The 6000-nt window shown below is 48.2% G+C and overlaps 1 protein-coding gene across 6 annotated transcripts in view; it reads left to right on the top strand.

Annotated features, from left to right (window-relative positions):
- Window positions 1-3339: 3339 nt before the first annotated feature.
- The window catches only part of LIN54 (lin-54 DREAM MuvB core complex component), a 67782-nt gene continuing 65121 nt past the window's right edge, over window positions 3340-6000 (top strand). For 2 of the 6 annotated variants that reach the window (XM_057547203.1, XM_057547200.1), the window contains exon 1: window positions 3340-3498. The gene's annotated coding sequence lies outside the window, so the exon portion shown is untranslated. Of the gene's footprint in view, window positions 3499-4243; window positions 4263-5482; window positions 5810-6000 lie in introns of those variants that run through there. The other 4 variants (XM_007167945.2, XM_007167943.2, XM_057547201.1 and 1 more) reach the window with 3 other exon arrangements.

Here is a 6000-nt window from a genome sequence, read left to right as displayed (position 1 = left end):
AATGCTGTAGTCATTGGCGACATGTGGCTATTTATTTATTTTTAATTAATTAATTTTGTTATTTTATTTATTTTTGGCTGCGTTGGGTCTTCGTTGCTGCGCAGGCTTTCTCTAGTTGAGGCAAGCGGGGGTTACTCTTCGTTGTGGTGCGCGGGCTTCTCATTGTTGCGGTGGTTTCTCTTGTTGTGAAGCACGGGCTCTAGGTGCACAGGCTTCAGTAGTTGTGGCACGGGGCTCAGTAGTTGTGGCTTGCAGGCTCCAGAGCACAGGCTTCAGTAGTTGTGGCTCACGGGCTCTAGAGCGCAGGCTCAGTAGTTGTGGCGCATGGGCTTTGTTGCTCTGCGGCATGTGGGATCTTCCTGGACCAGGGCTCCAACCTGTGTCCCCTGCATTGGCAGGTGGATTCTTAACCACTGCGCTGCGCCACCAGGGAAGCCCCGACATGTGGCTATTTAAATCAATGACGATGAAATGAAATGAAAATTTCGTTCCTTAGCCACACTAGCCACATTTCAGTTGCTTGACAGGCACAGGTGACTAGCGGCTACTGTATCAGACAGTGTGGATATAGAACAGTTCTACCATGGCAGAACATTCCATTGGACAGAACTGCTCTGTCTTGTTTACCACTTTATTCCCAGTGTCTTGTCAGTGCTTAGGATTTGGTAGATGATCAACAAATACTTCCTGAATAAATGCTTTTAGTTCATCTGGGAAAGCTGTCATGCATATATAAACAGAGATTCTGTTTTGTTTGAACAGCAGTGGTTCTTAGGGGCTAAAAATGCTCTCCTTGAAAAAGTAAAAAATTACATTATATTTTAGACTGTATTGTAGCTTAGATTATTATTAGTTTTCAGTCATGAGCTCTTACCATATACCAGGCACTATTCAAAGTGCTTTACACATAGTACCTCATTAATCTTCACAACAACCTTATGATGATACTTTATTCCCAATTTACATGAGGAAACTGAGGTGCAAGAGGAAAGTAACTTGCTTAGGTTCACACAGCTGTTAAGTGGCAGGGCCAGAATTTGGACCCAGGCAGTCTGGCTCTAGAGGCCAAGCAATTAACCACAACACTGAGCTCTTTGTGATTATTTTTAATAAGGATAATTTTGTCTCTTCTTTCCACTATTTCAACCTCTTTTTTTAAATGTTCTTATTTAATTGCATTTAGCTAGGAAGCCCTGAAAAATGTTAAATAGCTGCTATAGCCCTGCATCCTTGTGGGTCCCTGATTTTTTTAAAAAGAATATTCATTTATTTATGTATTTGGCTGCACCGGGTCTTATGCGGCACTCGGGGGCATGCGGGATCTAGTTCCCTGACCAGTGATTGAACCTGGGGCCCCTGCATTGGGAGGGCAGAGTCTTCACTGCGGAACCACCAGGTTAGTCCCTAGATCTGTGATTTTAACATGAGTACTTCTGCCATTTTACTCTAATGTATGATATTACTGTTGTTTTTTGATGATTATCTTGATCCAATTAAGGAACTGTTCTTTTATTTCTAGTTTACTAAGAAATTTTTAAAATTCAGAAATGGCTGTTGAATGTTATATGGTACATCTCTAGAGAATATCATTTGGCTTTTCTCCTTTAATTTAATAAATGTCATGAGTAGATTTCTTAATGTTAAACCACCATTCTTTGTTATGGTGTGAATTCTTTTTCTACCACGTTACTGGATTTTATGTCTTAATACTCAATTTTGTCTTTGTAACAAAGGCATAGTGAGAATAGAAGAATTTTCCTTTTTTTTTTTTTTTTTGGTGCTCTTTGCCTTGGGTTTTGGTAACCGGTTTATGCTAGCCTTGTGGAATAAACTGAGAAATTTTCTCCTTCTGAGGGTGATTCTTTGTTTCCGTAGATTCCAGCCGGATTTGGGTACCCCATCTCACTCTCTTCTTCCTTCCAAAGGTGCCCCACAAGTACCACCCATCATTTAACCACTAGGATTTTTTTTTTTTAACTGCCAAGGCCCTTTTCTTTTCTTTCTTCCTTTATTTTTTTGGCCCGGTGGCTTGTGGGATCCTAGTTCCCCGAGTAGGGATGGAACCCAGGCCCCCCTGGGGGTGCAAGCGCAGAGGCCTAACCACTGGACCACCAGGGAATTCCCACCACCAGGATGTTTTCTTACACCAGCTCTCAAAGTTCCTCATAAACTGGACTCACCTACTGATCCTCAATAAGGCCTGTGTATCATTCAGGTTTCTCACATTCCTTGAACAGGGTTCAGACCTTCCCGCTACCAAGCCTTTGCTAATTTCATGTCACTTGCCTTGCTAAATCCTATCCTAACCATAGAGTTTGAGGTGGAAGGTATGGGGTGCTGTTGATTATGGTAAAATAGAACTAACATTTGAGGCAGAGACTGTGTGTAGCTGCTTGACACTTCTCACTTTATATGATCCGCAGGATCTTGGAAAGCTATGTTATTTTTCTTTTGTAGATGGGAAAAGAAACTTGATAAATGTTATACACTAATTGGTGGAGGTGCCAGAATTTAAAACTAGGACTGCTTAACTCCAAAGTGATTGTTGCTTCCACTACAGCATGTCTCACCTCCTCCTTCGTGTTCCCAGGTTACAGTCTCTCACGTTGACCTGCACGTCCTCCGTGCTCCACTAGCAATTACAAACTGTACCACACCATTTTATACTACGTATATACTCTTTTGTATTTTCTATTGTTTCCTCTGTAGTCTTCTCACACAGGGCAGTTATTCACTGAATCTCTGCCTGCTTATCCGACTCCAAATTTGGGTATCTTTTCTTACCTTATAAAAAGAATACCGGGAAAAATAAAAGTAAATGGTTACCAAATACAAAGAATTTTGATTGTGTTAGTCTTGACTGTATACCGTAAAAAAAGTCCCTTTCAAAATAAGTTTAACTCTCCGTGGTCTTCCAGGGGCTTTTTAGCGACCCCCACAAAATCAGTGCCTAAAAAACAGAGATTTGGCATTTGAGATTACTGATCACTTCCCCACCCAAGAACATCAAACAACGGCAAGATGCTGGAAATCGCACCTACAGCACAGACTTCCTAACAAGGAAAGCTAGAAGATAACACACTCCCTCCCAAGCTCAGGCGCGACCCCGCCTTCCCCCTCCCAGCTTCAGCTAGATGGAACATTCCGTGCGAAAGCTTTGACAGAGCGCACACTCGGAGTCACGTGGAGCAGGAGCGTACTCGCGGCCGCCTTGCGGGATGACGCTAGCTAGGGTTGCCAAGGGGCGGGGCAAGGCGCCGCGGAAAGGGCGGGGCGAAGGAAGCCATGGAGGCGGGGCGGGCAGAGTGGAGGGGCGGGCAGAGAGGGGCGCGCGGGAGGGGAGGGCCCAGCGTATTATGGGATGCGGCGGTGGAATGGCGCTGGGCGCGTGATTTTGAACAAACCCGGGTCTGTGTCTCGGAGGCGCCGCCGCCGCCGCGGCTGCGGGGAGCCCAGGGAGCGCGGCGTGAGAAGGAGGCGGCGGCGCCGCCGGCTTTGGTGAGTGTCAGCCCCCGGGGTGGGGGCCTCTGGGCGGGCGAGCGGGAAAGGGGGCGCTGCGGGTGGTGGCGCGGGCGGAGGGCGCCGGACCGCCCCCTCCGGGAGCCCGGGCTAGTGGGTCGTGGCGGAGAGCGGGAACCTGCAGTCTGGGGGCCGCCGCGCCGCATCCCCGGGCTGCAGGGGGAGGGAGGATCCTCCGGGCTCGGCCCCTTCCCGCCGGCACTCGGGAGGGCGGCTGTCACCCAGCGGGGCCGGCGCTCGGCCGGCAGCCCGCCCTTCCCGGCAGTCTGGAGGCAGGGCTCCCGCGGCTGTTGACACGCACACTGCGCGGCCCGAGGAGCCTCCGTGTCGGCCCCGGGTTTCTGGGAACCGGTTTTGCTGCTGTGTCATTTTGTACCAGCTCCTCCCTTCCCTACCGCCCGCCGCCCCGTTCTTCCTATGCCTCTTTGTATGGTGTCTTCTTCGTGTATGTCCGTTTTCCTCGCGAAGCCCACCAGCCAAATGTCACAGTGTTCCCGAGGTGCACGGGGGAAGGGAGCGGGCCAGGACTTAGCTTGGCCAACCAACGGTAAACACCAAGCAGAGTGGGGGTGAACAGGGCTGGCGGTGGGGAAATAAAGTATAAAGATAAAGAAATTGGGAAGGCTTGATACTCTCAGAGTCTAGCAGGCTGCATATAGAAACGGCGACTGGGCTGGGTGATAGATAGCACTTGTTTAAGCCTGAAGCTACCGACTTTTATATGGAGTTGTCATTCAAGCAAGGTAAGGAAATTTAATGCCTTTTTTCAACTTCTGCCTTTCTCTTCTTAAACTAACTTTTTAAAAAGGCAGTAGAGTGGCTCTGTTCGAAACCTTGAAATTCAATTTGCTCATTTCAGACAGGTCTTTTAGAGCTTATGCTGTAGTTGAATGGTAGGTATAGAATTCACCTTTTCAATGGGTGGTTATCAAATCTGAAATTAACAAAGGTAGTCAACTTAGTTTTTTAAAAAAAATTTTGTTCGTCAGAAGCCTTGCAGCTTATGTTTTACTGATATTTCTTTGATGATTAAAATATGCGTGTATTCTCTTTTAGTTATTTATTAAACTGCATGATGAGAGGAGCTGGTGGAGCTGGGTCGGTAATGCTAGGGTCTTGCTCTGAAGCAAGCTGCTTATTTTCACAGTATCAAATAAACTGTATCAAATAAATTTTTTTTTAAATTTGGTGACTTGGATTCTAAAAGCATTTGGCAAAGAATTTTAACTTAGAGGTATATTTTCTGTATTTTAGAAATTGTTCACTCATGAATAGGTTCAGTACATTTTAAACCTAGTGGCACTCTGACGTCTTAAACCAATGACAAACGAACTGGAAGTCACAGTGTTTATGGACAGAAATGATCAGACGAAATTAAGTGGAAAATAGTTCAGAAATATATTTTGAAAACTAGACCTTTTGACCACAGTATCTGCATGCGAAACAATGCCTGTAATTTACAAATGTATCAGAGAGGTCGGACGTGCAGTTGGAAGTAGCCCATTCTGTCAGAAGTAGTGCTGACGGTGGAGGAAAATGTCAGAGCTGGTGAATGACACTAAAGGTCTTGATCCTGTTTTTAGTGTCTGAGAGGGACACAGTGAATAAAAGGCATTCCGTCATCTCTCTCAAGTTGCTTTCCTGAAAATGAAAGAGTTTGGGCTCTTTATTGCCCTTCTGCGCCCTTCCGCATGTTTTTTGCTCTTCAAAACAAAAATGTGCCGGACGTGGCGCCCCGCAGGTAGCGCGACTTGCTTTCGCGTTGCTACCGGGCCCGCCGGAGCACCATCTTTCGTGGCAGGGTGAAAGGTTTCAGCGTGGGCTGTGTGTGCATTAGTATCTCCCTGAGCATTTGAAGGTTGGCGGGGCCGGCGGGAGGTTTCCCCGGATATGTGGGTGTGCGCCTCTCCGGAGGGGAGGGCCGGGGAGGGGAGGAGGAGGAAGGGGGAGGTTACTGGCGGCGGCGGCGGCGGCGGCCCGGGCTTCGGCTGTCGGGGAAGCTGCTGAGCTGTGATGGTGATGACGAGGTGAAAATGGCGGATCTTTCGAAATACAATCCCGGCCCCTGACATACCAGAGGCGGCGGCCGTGGCGGCGTCGCCACCCGGGCTCCCTCCTCGGCCCACGGGATCCCTGTAGCGCTCCAGTTCGGGCAGACTGGGGAAGGAAGAGGCTGGCCGGAGCTACCGTGCACAGGCAAAACAAGCACCGCCCGGGCTCGGAATTGCCCGGGACCTTCTGGAGTCCCCACCTCGGAGCCGGAGGGAGGAGACAGCGGCAGCCGCCGGAGGTAGAGGCGAAGGGGATACCCGAGGGCTGCTCTGTTTTGAGCTCTCTTTATTTGGGGGAGGGGGTGGGTGGGAGAAGAATTGCGTTGTGGGTCAGGGAATGACTAGTTCAGAGTGCAAAAAATCAGTAGCCTCATAATGACATCAACATTATTCTTTGAGTGGTAAGAGGGCTTGAGTTTGCTCTTACGCC

Source organism: Balaenoptera acutorostrata, chromosome 5 (genome assembly GCF_949987535.1).
Source record: "Balaenoptera acutorostrata chromosome 5, mBalAcu1.1, whole genome shotgun sequence".
NCBI lineage: Eukaryota > Metazoa > Chordata > Mammalia > Artiodactyla > Balaenopteridae > Balaenoptera > Balaenoptera acutorostrata.
The sequence above is the reverse complement of the archived record's forward strand: the minus strand, read 5'-3'. Positions and strand labels throughout refer to the sequence as shown.